A 14965-nucleotide genomic window follows, 5' to 3' on the forward strand; every position below is an offset into this window, starting at 1 on the left:
TTGGATAGAGAGGAAGCAGAGGATTTCGACAAAGTAAAATCGAGTCTGCTAAAAAAGTACCGGCTGTCTGCGGAGGCGTTCCGTCGGAAGTTTCGGGAAAATGAGAAAGGCAAAAGTGAGTCATATACAGAGTTTGCGTATAGGCTTATGTCGAACATGCAGGAGTGGCTCAAAGAAGAGAAAGCGTTTGGTGACCACGATAAAGTTCTGCAGTGTTTCGGGCTAGAACAGTTTTATAGTCGGTTACCGGAGAACGTGCGATACTGGGTCTTGGATAGGCCAGACGTTTGTACGGTGGCTAAAGCCGCTGAGCTAGCCGAGGAGTTTGTGACGCGTCGGGCTCGCGGAGCTAAGGATGGTCAAAAGGGTGAATTTGGCTCGAAGTTCGAGAGGCCGAAGTTCACACCCATGAGAGCAAAGGGGAACACGCGTAGTGCGGATGCGAGTGGAAGCAGTGCGACCGAACCTAAGGAGACGGCGGCAGCCGAAGCCGAACGCAGAAAGCGGTTCGAGATGAGGCGAGCGGGCGTTTGTTATACGTGCCAGAAGCCGGGTCACTTTTCGGCGCAGTGTCCGGAAACAACACCAAAAGTTGTGTTTTTTTCAATAGGCAGCACTGACGAGAACATGAAGCTTCTCGAGCCTTACATGCGAGACCTCCTCGTGAACGGGAAAGAGTGCCGAGTGCTTCGCGATTCCGCAGCTACGATGGATGTAGTTCACCCGTCTTACGTAGAACCCCATATGTTCACGGGCGAGTGCGCGTGGATCAAGCAAGCCGTGGAAGCTCATAGCGTGTGTCTGCCAGTAGCAAAGGTGCTTATTGAAGGACCTTTCGGAGCGCTTGAGACAGAGGCGGCAGTGTCATCTATGCTGCCACCCCAGTACCCGTACCTATTTTCAAACAGGTCCGATCACCTCCTGCGCGAGAAGGGGCTTTTGTTTGGTGAAGCTAGTGTTCAGGCCTTAACCAGATCGAAGGTTCGGGAGCTCTCTGCAAAGGCGGTAGTTGCGGGGCCGACGTTATCAAACAACGAAAAAGGGTCAGAGGCGCAGCAAGCTGATATTCAGAGCACGCCCGAACTGAATAAAATTGAGTCTGTAGCGTTGAAGGCGCCAGATACTGGAGAGGAAAATCCCGATTCGGGAAAGTTAGAAGAGCTATCTACTGATTTGCTCATCGCGCCTACGTCAGACGGACTTGATAGGTTGCTAAAAGTCAGCCGGTCGGCTTTGATAGCCGAGCAAAAAAAGGATGGCAGCCTGGAAAACGTGCGCTGCAATGTCAAAGAAGGTATCGCCAGGAAAACTGCGCGTTTTGTGGAAAGAGGTGGAGTCCTGTACCGGAAGTATCTAGACCGAAGAGGAGTGGAGTTCGATCAGCTGATCGTGCCTCAATGCTATCGTCAGGATCTGTTGCGCTTGTCGCATGGGGGTTCGTGGTCCGGACACCTAGGAGTTAAGAAAACTAAGGACCGTCTCTTGCAAGAGTACTATTGGCCAGGGTGTTTTCGGGACGCAGACCATTTCGTGAGGACATGTGACACTTGTCAGCGGGTGGGCAAACCAGGGGACAAATCGAGGGCGCCGTTGAAATTGGTACCTATCATTACGGAGCCTTTTAGACGGCTCGTTATTGATACTGTGGGACCTCTGCCGGTAACAGCCACGGGGTACAGACACATTTTGACTGTGATCTGCCCAGCGACAAAGTTCCCTGAAGCAGTGCCGCTTAAAGAACTCAGCTCAGTTGAGATAGTTAATGCACTACTGTCCATATTTGCGCGAGTTGGTTTTCCTGCGGAAATCCAATCAGATCAGGGCACAGTGTTTACTAGCGCTTTGACGACAACTTTTCTCGAAAGGTGTGGGGTAAAGCTGTTACACAGCTCAGTGTACCACCCACAGTCGAATTCTGTTGAGAAGCTCCACTCCGTCATGAAGCGCGTGTTGAGAGCGTTGTGTTTTGAACATCGAACTGACTGGGAGCTGTGTCTGCCTGGGGTGATGTTTGCTTTAAGGACCGCGCCGCATGCGGCTACGGGGTTTTCGCCAGCTGAACTGGTGTACGGTCGCTCGCTTCGATCTCCGCTTCGCATGCTTCGAGAATCATGGGAAGGTAGGGGCGACGACCCAGTCGTGGTGGAGTACGTGCTTAAGCTCCTCGAACGCTTAAGAAGGGCACAGGAGTTGTCAGGTGAAGCAATGACAAAGGCCCAGCAGAGGGCCAAGGTTTATTATGATCGGACAGCCAGGGCCCGTCGTTTTGAGGTTGGCGATGAGGTCATGATATTGCGCACATCGCTAAACAACAAACTAGACGTGCAGTGGGAGGGCCCAGCACGAATTGTTCAGAAACTGTCGGACGTTAACTACGTGGTAAGTCTGCCAGGAAAGCGGAAAGCACAGCAAGTTTACCACTGTAATCTGCTCAAACCTTATAGACAAAGGGAAGCAGTGGTGTGCATGATGATAAACGTTCCTGAAGAGCTTCCGGTCGAGCTTCCGGGACTAGGCTCAGTGACGAACAGGGAAGACACCGGTCAAGTCATTAGTGACCTTATCAGTAAAGCACCGCTGTCGCCCGAGCAGAAAACCGAACTACACCAGCTATTACAAGAGTTTCAAGGTCTGTTCTCTGAGAGGCCTGGTAGGACTTCTGTACTTACTCATGATATAGAACTTACCTCCCCAGAGCCAGTACGATCCAAGGCGTATCGGGTGTCACCCCGCCAGAGCGATATTATGGAGGCGGAGGTAAAGAAAATGCTACGGCTCGGTGTTATTGAGGCAGGTGAGAGTGATTATACCTCCCCTTTGATTTTAGTTGAGGTACCGGGCAAGGAACCTCGTCCTTGCGTCGACTACCGCAGGCTTAATTCCATCACTAAGGATCAAATTTATCCGATCCCTAACATCGAGGAGCGCCTTGAGAAAGTTAGTAGCGCTCAGTTTATTTCCACCCTAGATCTTGTCAGGGGTTATTGGCAGGTTCCACTTACAGAAGAGGCTAGTAGGTATGCGGCGTTCATTTCACCAATGGGAACATTCCGTCCTAAAGTGTTGAGTTTTGGTTTGAAGAACGCGCCATACTGTTTTTCAAGCCTCATGGATAAAGTGTTGCGGGGACAGCAAGAATTCGCTTTACCGTATCTAGACGACGTAGCGATATTCTCCGCATCCTGGTCTGAGCATATGGCACACTTGCGGGCAGTGCTAACCCGCCTGCGCGAAGCGGGCTTGACAGTCAAGGCTCCTAAGTGCCAGTTAGCACAGGCCGAGGTTGTCTACCTCGGTCACGTGATTGGTCAGGGTCGTCGCCGCCCCTCTGAAATAAAAGTGGCCGCTGTGCGAGACTTTCCGCAACCGCGCACAAAGACCGATATTCGGTCGTTCTTGGGTGTCGCCGGCTACTATCAGAGGTACATCCCTAGGTACTCTGATATCGCGGCTCCCCTGACGGATGCTCTAAGAAAGACAGAGCCTCAAACAGTCGTCTGGGACGAGACAAAGGAAAGAGCTTTTAGCGCCCTAAAGAGTGCCCTAACAAGCCAGCCTGTGCTACGATCGCCAGACTATACAAAAGGGTTCATTGTTCAGTGCGATGCTAGTGAGCGAGGCATGGGCGTTGTACTGTGCCAACGGGAAAATGGAGAAGTAGAACACCCCGTCCTGTATGCTAGTCGTAAGCTGACCAGTCGTGAGCAGGCGTATAGCGCCACCGAGAAAGAGTGTGCGTGTCTCGTGTGGGCCGTTCAGAAATTGTCATGCTATCTAGCCGGCTCGAGGTTTATCATTGAGACGGATCACTGCCCTCTCCAATGGCTGCAGACCATCTCTCCCAAAAATGGCCGCCTCCTGCGCTGGAGCCTCGCTTTACAACAATATTCCTTTGAGGTGCGTTACAAAAAGGGGAGTCTCAACGGTAACGCCGATGGCTTAAGTCGAAGCCCCTAACGTAGGAATCAGCCTCAAAATTGTTGGTTACTGATGTTTTTCTTCCTGAGGCAGGATTTTTTTTTAACATATTGCTTTTGTTTAGTGTTTCAAAGTGATGATATGCTTTCTAGTGCAATTTTTCAATTTGTGGACGCGTTCTGAGTGATGCTAGACTACTGTAAGGAACTAGGCAGTGGTATAAAAAGGGGAAAGAGCCTGGCAGGGCTTAGTGAGGGTTGTGCCGTGCTTGCTGACTGAGCGGTTGAGTTTCAGCGTAGTTCTAACGCTTGCCGGGAACGAGAACAAAAATGTGAACTCTCCCGAAGTCACTTTGCAGTGTCCCGTGCGAACCTGAACTAGAGAACGAGGCCTTCTCTGTGCGCTGCGCTCGAGAAACGTCGAGGGACGCCCGACTTCGGTTATGAGCATCATCGAGCGACTTCCCTCCGGACAGCGGATGCAGTCCCCTGTCCATCGGGATCTCCTTCCCCCGGCGGGGCGGTCTGTTGCGTTTCGCCTGCGACACGTGGTTTTGCCGGCGCGACTGCGGCGGGGCGGCAGACATTTTGGCCCGATCGTCGTCGCCGCAACACTCATCGCCAGGTGTTTCCAGGCGCGACTGCGGCGATGCGACCGCATAGGGATCATCCTCGCATTCCAGTCATTGTGCCCGAAACAGGCGATGCCAAAGCAGGGACCATCCTCTCATTCCAGTCATTGTGCCCGAAACAGGCGATGCCAAAGCAGGGACCATCCTCTCATTACAGTCATTGTGCCCGACCGGCAGCGCTACAACAGGGTGCTACGAGATCGTGCTCGACAGGGTGCTACGAGATCGTGCTCGTCATGGTGCTACGGCATCGCTACGACAGTGTGCGTCACCATTAGCCCATTGTACATTCACGTGCTCGTCTTTTGAGGGGTTCCTTCTTGCCCTCAACTGCGAGAGTATAAAAACAGCTGCCCCCGGACGCAAAAGGGAGGGCTCCGATTTCTTCTGTTGAGTGAAGTTCTCTCCCGTCTCTCTACTTCGGTCAAACCTGACCACCAACTCTTTGCGATGTTAAAATAAACAAGTTGTTTCGTTGTTACCAGTCGACTCATGCTTTGCCGGGACCTTCGGATGCTTCCAGTTGTACCCCAGGCCGCCAGGCCAACGCTACCCTTGGGGCTTGCGACCCAGGTACAACCACGGGCGTCAGCGCCGAGTTCCCAACAGATCGTACCAGCAGTCCGATCCAAACAACGGTAATGCACTGAGAGATCGTGATTGTTTAGTATTGTAGAAGGATCGACATTTGGGCGAATTGGCATACACACAAGTGTGTATGCCTTCGAATAAAGTTAATTGTGAGTTCAGCGCTGTCCTGTGTGTTCCTGCCTTCTGTCATCGTCTTTTTGCGCTGCCCCTTCAAGTTGTTTAGAATTGCTGCGGAGCGCGCGCGCCCGAGCAGCCCGGGTGCGCGCAGCGCGGCGTGGTTTCGCGAGAAATGTAAAAAAGAGAGGAGAGCTGGCCCGATAGGCGGAGCAGCGCCACGAGCAACGGCAACTTCCGGCTTCACTTTAGCTTCAAAAAGAGTGACGTCAGGGCCTCTCCGGAGTTTCCTTCCTCCGTGGTCAGTGCGGTTTGGAACATGGTTGAGAGCTGTCCAATAAAATCCGCTTCAGGGGTTCCTTGGAGACGGTGTCACTCCGACTATTAAGAGGAAGTTACAGCTCGCAGTCATCTCCGATTTTCCAATTAGGCTACATGTAAAACATAGAAAGACTTTTATGAGGTCAGTGCTGGACCATTTTGAATAAATTTTGTTGATTTTAAGAAAAAAGTTCGACTTAAATTACTCGGGGTAGCAGAACTTGAATTTAGGCCCTGCAATTTTTCACAAAGCTTTTTAAAAAGCGGTAAACTTTAAAAACAACATTAACTCGCAATTTTTTAAATTGTTCAAATAAAAAAGTAACAGCGGACACCCTTCTTATAATAAATGTCGACGTTAACGCGATGAGCACAGAAGCAACGCAGCGGCACATCGTAGACAAACACATCTCAGAGGCGGGTCATGTGCAAGGCATCTATTCAGCTGGAACTCCCCCGCATTTCTCACTGGACACGCTGCGCCATCTAGCGCCGTTATCGCGATGGCCACGCGTGGTGCATGTGTACATATATATTCAGACAAGATTGTTGAATATATATAACGCGGATTTGATTCCGCGCACCACCGGAGAAATGCTAAATGATTTTTTCATTGAAGAGCGGTGCATATCCTTGACGCATGCCCAGTGGCCGAAGAGCTGAAATTTGGGCGAGTTTGTGAGACTGCACACTTGACTTGAAGCGCAAAAAAAAAAAAAAAACACGGGGACAGAGGAAAGAAAGACCAGTGAGTTTGAAGTTAGCGCTCGTGGTGTCTGGTCCTCCTTTCCTTTTTGAAGTTTTGCAAATGCGATGCAAATACGGTGTAATTCTTACCTTGTAATGCAATGAGCATTCTTAGGATACTTCCCGCGCTTTCCAGTGTCGATCTTTCTGTCTGTCTGGGTCTCTGACCGTTTCCCCGATACCTTCTAATAGGTTTAGCATATGGGCGCATACAGTACCAGTGGCACCCACGACGATAATGCAAGAGAAAATAGTCTAGAGGAATTCGAAATACCGATGGTAACGCCGGAAGAAGTAAAGAAAGCCTTAGGAGATATGCAAAGGGGGAAGGCAGCTGGGGAGGATCAGGTAACAGCAGATTTGTTGAAGGATGGTGGACAGATTGTTCTAGAGAAACTGGCCACCCTGTATACGCAATGCCTCATGACGTCGAGCGTACCGGAATCTTGGAAGAACGCTAACATAATCCTAATCCATAAGAAAGGGGACGCCAAAGACTTGAAAAATTATAGACCGATCAGCTTACTGTCCGTTGCCTACAAAGTATTTACTAAGGTAATTGCAAATAGAATCAGGAACACCTTAGACTTCTGTCAACCAAAGGACCAGGCAGGATTCCGTAAAGGCTACTCAACAATAGACCATATTCACACTATCAATCAAGTGATAGAGAAATGTGCAGAATATAACCAACCCTTATATATAGCTTTCATTGATTACGAGAAAGCGTTTGATTCAGTCGAAACCTCAGCAGTCATGGAGGCATTACGGAATCAGGGTGTAGATGAGCCATATGTAAAAATACTGGAAGATATCTATAGCGGCTCCACAGCCACCGTAGTCCTCCATAAAGCAAGCAACAAAATCCCAATAAAGAAAGGCGTCAGGCAGGGAGATACGATATCTCCAATGCTATTCACAGCGTATTTACAGGAGATATTCAGAGACCTGGATTGGGAAGAATTGGGGATAAAAGTTAATGGAGAATACCTTAGTAACTTGCGATTCGCTGATGATATTGCCTTGCTTAGTAACTCAGGGGACCAATTGCAATGCATGCTCACTGACCTGGAGAGGCAAAGCAGAAGAGTGGGTCTAAAAATTAATATGCAGAAAACTAAAGTAATGCTTAACAGTCTCGGGAGAGAACAGCAATTTACAATAGGCAGCGAGGCACTGGAAGTCGTAAGGGAATACATCTACTTAGGGCAGGTAGTGACGGCGGATCCGGATCATGAGACGGAAATAATCTGAAGAATAAGAATGGGCTGGAGTGCGTTTGGCAGGCAGTCCCAAATCATGAACAGCAGGTTGCCGTTATCCCTCAAGAGAAAAGTATATAATAGCTGTGTCTTACCAGTACTCACCTACGGGGCAGAAACCTGGAGGCTTACGAAAAGGGTTCTACTCAAATTGAGGACGACACAACGAGCTATGGAAAGAAGAATGATAGGTGTAACGTTAAGGGATAAGAAAAGAGCAGATTGGGTGAGGGAACAAACGCGAGTTAATGACATCTTAGTTGAAATGAAGAAAAAGAAATGGGCATGGGCAGGACATGTAATGAGGAGGGAAGATAACCGATGGTCATTAAGGGTTACGGACTGGATCCCAAGGGAAGGGAAGCGTAGCAGGGGGCGGCAGAAAGTTAGGTGGGCGGATGAGATTAAGAAGTTTGCAGGGACGGCATGGCCACAATTAGTACATGACCGGGGTTGTTGGAGAAGTATGGGAGAGGCCGTTGCCCTGCAGTGGGCGTAACCAGGCTGATGATGATGATGATGATGGGCGCTTTGCTGAGGGTACTGGCTTTGAAACAGACCATTTGACCAACTTGGGGCGCTGGATACTTGACTTGAAGCGCAATAACGAAAAAAAAGCACGGGGACAGAAGAAAGGAGGACCAGACAGCACGAGCGCTAACTTCAATCTAACTGGTCTTCCTTTCCTCTGTCCCCGTGGATGTATGGGAGCAACTTCATTTTAAATCCCGCAAAGATTAACGATCCGGGCTCAGGTCTCCTATGAGGGTACTTCGAGGCCTTGCCTCGTCGCCGCCTCTCGGGCCAGCTGGACTGCCCACTCAGCTCTCTTTCCGTGATTATTTGCGCTTCAAGACAAGTATCCAGCGACCCAAGTTGGTCGAACGGTCTGTTTCAAAGCGGATTCCCTCAGCAGAGCGCCCAAATGCTAAACCTATTAGAACAGTGACCCAAGGTATCGGAAAAACGGTTGGAGACTGTTGTGACAGAATGACGTCGCGGCCACGCCCCTGTTTGTACCAAGATAAACAGCGCGCGTTTGGGAATAAAGCCATTCCTATTCCTGCTATCTGAGTAGTGTCTGTATGCATGCTACAACAATTGGCGACGAAGATGGGACCGGGAACTTAGGCCGAGATTGTGCAGGACAAGAAGAATGGCGAAGTTCTTGGATTTCGAGCCTTTCGTCGATGATGGCGAAGAAGATTTCATGTCTTATGTTGAAAGATTTGACCACTACTGGAAAGTGACCCAAAACAAGGATGACAGCCTGAATAAGTCTGCCTTTATAACGGCCATTGGTAAACGCCCCTACTAAACGCTGAAGGACCTGTTGCTACCAGCGAAGCCAGAAGACAAATCATTCAATGAAATCGTCGCAGTCCTCAGGGAACACTACTCTCCGGGAAGCAAAGTTATCGCCGAAAGGTTCAAGTTTAGTCGCCGCTACCAGATGGAAGGTGAGACAATTTCTGCATTTGCCGTGGAACTACGCCATATGGCAGCAAGGTGCGATTTTGGGCCGTTTCTGGACGATGCTCTTCGAGACAGGTTCGTGGCTGGCCTCAGCGAAGCTTCGAATCAAGCCAGCCTTCTGAAGAAAAAGGAGCTAAGCTTCGAAACTGCGTATGACCTAGCCAGAAGCGCGGAACTGGCTGCGAAAGATTCCAAAGGCTTCCGCCCAACCTCTGACAAGACTTTTCTCGACGAAGACGTCCACGTCATTCAGAAGGGTCAACAAAGACAAAAGGTGAGGACTTCGGGGGGTCTGGCAGCCGGTAACTCTTGTTACCGATGTGCGGAGCAACACGATGCGGGATACTGTCCATATCGAAATGCAAGATGTCATTATTGCAAAATGAGCGGTCATCTGACTCGGGCGTGCAAGGAAAAAAACGAGAAGCGGTTAATGCATTCAACGACAACGATGAAGAAGTGGAAGAGTTACAACTTTTTCACGTTCAGCAAAGTGGACCGATGACTCGACCTTACCGAGTGCAAGTGCACATTGCAGGTACGCCGGTGGAGATGCAGATCGACACAGGTGCCGCTGTCTCGATTATTAGCGAGAGCGTCTTTTCGTCCCTGTCGTGTTCACAGCCACCAGTCAAAACAGGACTGCAACTTAGAACGTACGGAGGCGCACCACTGGAAATAGTAGGGCAAGCGGAAGTGCCTGTGGTCTACCGAGAACAACGCAAGACGTTGCCTGTCGTGGTTGTACCTGGAAGGAAGCCGTCGCTACTTGGACGTGACTGGCTTGCAGAACTGAAGATTGACTGGAAGAGCGTATTCACGGTGCAGACAGACGGAATGGTGGAGGAGCTGCTACGCAAGTATAGCGATGTCTTTTCTACGGAGGTAGGACTAATAAAGGGACACAAGGCACAGCTGGTCCTAAAGGAAGACGCCAGACCAGTTTTCTGCAAGGCTCGACCGGTTCCCTTTTCCCTGGGGACAGCAGTCGAAGAAGAAATTCGACAGCTCGAACGGAACGGTGTCCTGGTTCCCGTGGCACAAAGCGACTGGGCTACACCAGTGGCCGTCGTCCCCAAGGCAGACAAGAAGGTGAGGCTGTGTGGAGACTTCAAAATTACCCTTAAATCCTTGCATAATGACGGAGCATTATCCATTACCCTTAGTCGAAGACATCTTTGCAGTAATTGCGGAAGGCAAGGTCTTCACGGTATTAGACCTGACCACGGCGTACCAACAAATAGAAGTGCACCCTGACTCTCAAAAACTATTGACGCTTAACACGCACATCGGCTTATTTCAGTGCCTCCGCATGCCATACGGAATTTCCAGCGCCCCAGCCATATTCCTGTCGGTGATGGATCAAGTATTAAAAGGCGTGAAGGGCGTTGCCTGCTATCTCGATGATGTCCTCATCACGGGAGCGTCCGAAATGGAATGTTTCCAACGCGTTGAAGCAGTCCTTGCTCGGTTTCGGGAGCATGGCGTTCGGCTCAAGCAACAGAAATGTAAGTTTTTCAAAGACTCTGTCGCCTATCTGGGGCATATTATTAGCGCAAGTGGAATTAAGCCGTGCACGGAAAAGGTTGAAGCTGTTAGGAATGCGCCAGCTCCAAGGAATGAATCGGAACTAAGAGCGTACCTTGGCATGCTATCTTTTTACTCCAAGTTAATCCCCAACATGTCCACACAGCTGAAACCCCTATATCAATTACTGAAGGGAACTCGGCAGTGGCAGTAGCCCCAAGACGCTGAAGAGTGTTTCCAGAGGAACAAGCGTTGGTTGACGAGTGACAGTGTCCTAACCTTCTGTAATCCGGAGAAGTCAATAGGCCTTGTAGCAGACGCGTCTGCATACGGATTGGGGGCGGTGCTCTTCCATGAAATCGACGGAAGTGAAAAACCGATAGCCTACGCTTCGCGAACACTCAGTAAAGCAGAGACTGGGTACTCTCAAATAAAAAAAGAAGCGCTTGCCGTGGTGCTCGCTATCAAATGATTTCATAAATATATTTATGGACGAGAGTTCACTATATACTCTGATCACCTGCCATTAAATGGCTTACTCGGACACAACAAGCCCATTCCAGCACTATCAGCTGCCCGAATGCAGCGCTGGATGCTGCTACTTGCGGCCTACCGTTACAAATGGGTATATAGGAAAGGGAAGGCTCTCGCTAATGCAGACGCATGATCGCGGCTTCCGCTAAAGAACGAAGCTGACTTCAGTGACTACGTGCAGTTTTTCTCGGCAACAGACGAACTACCCTTATCAGCTGAAGATATTCGGAAAGCAACAAAGAAGGACCCAGTCCTATCGAAAGTCCACTTCTTCACATTAAATGGATGGCCAGCAAAAGTTGCCGATGAAAATTTAGCACCTTACTTTACTAGACGCCATGAACTATCGTTGGATCGAGACTGCGTGACCTGGGGCAATCGCGTAATTGTGCCACGTGCGCTTGTTACGCCGGTTTTAAAATTGCTGCATGAAGGACATCCAGGCGCGACTAGAATGAAAATGCTTGCGAGGAGCCATGTGTGGTGGCCTCAGCAAACTTCGGACATAGAAGACACTGTCCAGAGCTGTGCAGTCTGTCAATTTAGGCAAAACACGCCGTCCCAGGTAGACTTCACTCCTTGGGCCCGTGCACGCAAAAGATGGGAAAGAGTGCACTTGGACTTCGCTTTTGCAAACTCATGCTGGTTACTAGTCCTGATAGATGCTTATTCCAAATGGGAAGAAGTTGTGTGCATGAAAACAACTATAGCGGAATCAACTGTGCAAGAGCTGCGAAGAATATTTGCGAGCTTCGGTCTACCGGAAATGGTCGTCACAGACAATGGACCGCAATTCTCGTCTGATCAGTTCTCTACATTCCTTGCCTCCAATGGCATACGCCACCTCACTTCTCCGCCTTATCATCCTGCTTCGAATGGGGCGGCGGAACGACTTGTGCAAACCGTCAAGAAAAGCCTACTAAAGCAAATTGGGGAACACAAAAAGCATGGCAAGTCTATGCAGCATAGTGTCGATCAGTTTTTATTTTCGTACAGGAACACGCCCTGCGGATCGACAGGGATTACGCCCGCTCAGTTGTTTTTGACGTGGGCCCCAAGAACACGTCTTAGCCTCCTGCACCTCCTGCAAGAATAAATCGCGCCAGCCCACTTTTGTCCGCTCAAGGTCAACGTGGCGCGAGTTCACAGCAGGTGACGAGGTGCGAGTGAAAGGAACTCGTCCGGGCGACCCTCTTTGGTTAGCAGGCACGATCACGCGCCGTATTATTGCTGTCACGTATACAGTGCGGGTGAATAACGAAGAACGTTTTGTGCATGCCGACCATATCGTTTCAGCTAAGCGCCCGGATTACCAGCCAGCCAGAAGCTCTCATTCAGTCCTACAACTTCCAGGACGGCTCGATCAAGCAGACCCCACGGCGGCCCGAGAAATGACAGCCCTTCCAGACGGTCCACAGGGCGACGATCAGACACTGCAAAACCAATCTTCACATGAGCCCTGAGCATCGGGGCGCCTTGAAGATCACCAGGCGATGTCCGGCCCCGCGACCTCGGAGCAGGTTCCAGTGCAGCCTACTCCTGAAACCTTAAGGCGTAGTGCACGAACACGCAAGCAACCAGATAGATGGGGATACAATTAAAAAGAAAATTAAAGCTGGCAGAAGTGTTGCGACAGAATGACGTCACGGCCACGCCCCTGTTTGTACCTAGATAAACAGCGCGCGTTTGGGAATAAAGCCATTCCTATTCCTGCTATCTGAGTAGCGTCTGTATGCATGCTACAGCAGAGACCAAGACAGACAGAAAGGTAGACACCGGAAAGTGCGAACCTAAAAATGCTCATTGCATTACAAGGAAAGAATTGTACCGTATTTGCGTCGCATTTCGCCAGAACTCTAAAAGCTATACGCAAAGAAGCCGGCATACAGGGGATGTTGTGCGCTGCTGAGCGCCTGCAGTGTGTTTGCAAGCGCTTTTAAGAAGAGAGAAAAAACTGCCGACGATTGCCTGTTCTATGTAGCACCCCCGGCGTATTGTGTAATGAGCAGGGAACATAGCTTGCGTGGAAGTACACTGACCTATGCTTCAGTGTGGACAAGGAGACGGATACTTGAAGTCTAGTACACGATATGAAAGAAGCGCTGTGTCCTCGAGCTATCACTCGCCTTCTTCTAGCGGCAAGCCGGGTCATTTCTCATAAATGAACAAGGAGTCGCACACTTGCGGCCTGCCTCGCCGAAGGTGCGGTGGAGCAGCATAAGCCTTGCATAGAGCGTGGTGAGGGCCCGCGAGAACGATGGCATGACGTAAGCGGCTGGTGGATAATGTCACGATCTCCGCCAATATAGCTTGGGTCTCGCTGTGGACTTCGTCGCAGGGACTCTGCAGAGCGGATGACGAGAGCATGTGTGACTGTTCCTGCTACTGAGGAAACGTATCTACCGAGGAGGCGCACGCCGTAAAGGACCAGATGGAGCCCATTACAAAACTTATGTTTTACGGAGATGGTCGAGGATTGGCTATCGAAAGACAGGGTTCAGCAGAGCACCAGACACGAGCGTTCGCCGATGCACCGGTCGAATCTGGTTTCCGTAGGCGCTGGCCTTTGCGTTCGACTTTGTCTGACTGGCGTGGCGTCGTCTACTACAAGATCTTATGCTATCAGCTGGTCTACAAGAACCACAAGCCATCGTTTACGAGAATTGAAGGCTTTTTATTGGCACACTCTCCGGCTTCATTGCCCACTAATAAGAACATACCATGAGTAACGGAGGAGTTGGTAGCCAGTCGGTCCACGCTCTGGCTAACGTCCCTGTCTTTCCCCCTCTTCCGAAGCTCCTCCTCCTACTTCACCTATGTTCTATATCGCGCTATTAGCATGCTATCTCATCAACCATTAGCGCATTGTGAGAGCCGCACGTGTAGTAGTAAAAGCGTCGCCTTAGTTTCTCGCATCGGTTCCATTCCAGAATGGATAGCTATATGTCCTTTTCAATATTCGGCTTTAAGGTCAACTTCCTGTGCGCATATCGTACTGGGGTAAAATAATGTGAACCGGAATCTTTGATTCAGTTGAATGCTGTGTACACTAGCTAGTAAAAAAAATTTTTTTTAGGAAGCTTAAGCAATGATCTAGAAGGTCCCTGATATTGCGTTTTCATCTTTATAGTTGAATACTTGTTTCATTTATTTTTTACCATCAGACGTTTTCTGCTGGCCTTGGGTCTTGGGGGGAACGACCAAACTTTATGCCTCACTGTTATTCTATCGTCGTGCACGACTAATCGACGCCAAAGTGAAAGCAGACATATCTACATTTTTTTCCATGGCCTTTCTTAAGCCGTCGCTAGTGAAGCTAATTAGAACGCGTAATTTGAGGCCACTTTTAATTATGAAACCTAAGTCGTTTTTAAGCACCGCTTCATGCGTGAAGCAAGCCATCTCGGTGTCTTTTCTTCAATATGAGAAACACAATTCGTGACGCTATAGAGCTGGGAAAGAGGAAGCAGAGTAACTTGAACATCTATAGTTTAACTAGCATAGAACAGCCCCAACCAATTGCTTGGGCTGGTGTCGTATTTTTACGCTTAAAAAGGAAGCCTCACAACATGACATGCATTCTCGCAGCAGCTTCTGTTGTAACAACTAGATATGAAGATCTAACTGAAATAATGGATTTAAAGAGATTTTGTATCTTTCATTTCTTTCTTTAATTTTGAAACGGTCAATAGAAGCAAGCCCCACCATTCTCTAGGCTACATGAGTAGTACCTGAATAACGGGCATGCATTCATGCCTTAACTAGATAGAAATGCATTTTTTAAAAACCGGTCACTTCTCCTCTGGAACATTTCATTTCGTTTCAAGCCATGGGCGCTAATAAG

The 14965-nt window shown here is 49.5% G+C and overlaps 1 pseudogene; it reads left to right on the forward strand.

The window, feature by feature from the left end:
* Positions 1-8740: 8740 nt before the first annotated feature.
* LOC142577719 (uncharacterized) lies at positions 8741-12516 on the forward strand (annotated as a pseudogene).
* The last annotated feature ends 2449 nt before the right edge of the window (positions 12517-14965 follow it).

Source organism: Dermacentor variabilis, chromosome 4, assembly GCF_050947875.1.
Source record: "Dermacentor variabilis isolate Ectoservices chromosome 4, ASM5094787v1, whole genome shotgun sequence".
Classification (NCBI taxonomy): Eukaryota; Metazoa; Arthropoda; class Arachnida; order Ixodida; family Ixodidae; genus Dermacentor; species Dermacentor variabilis.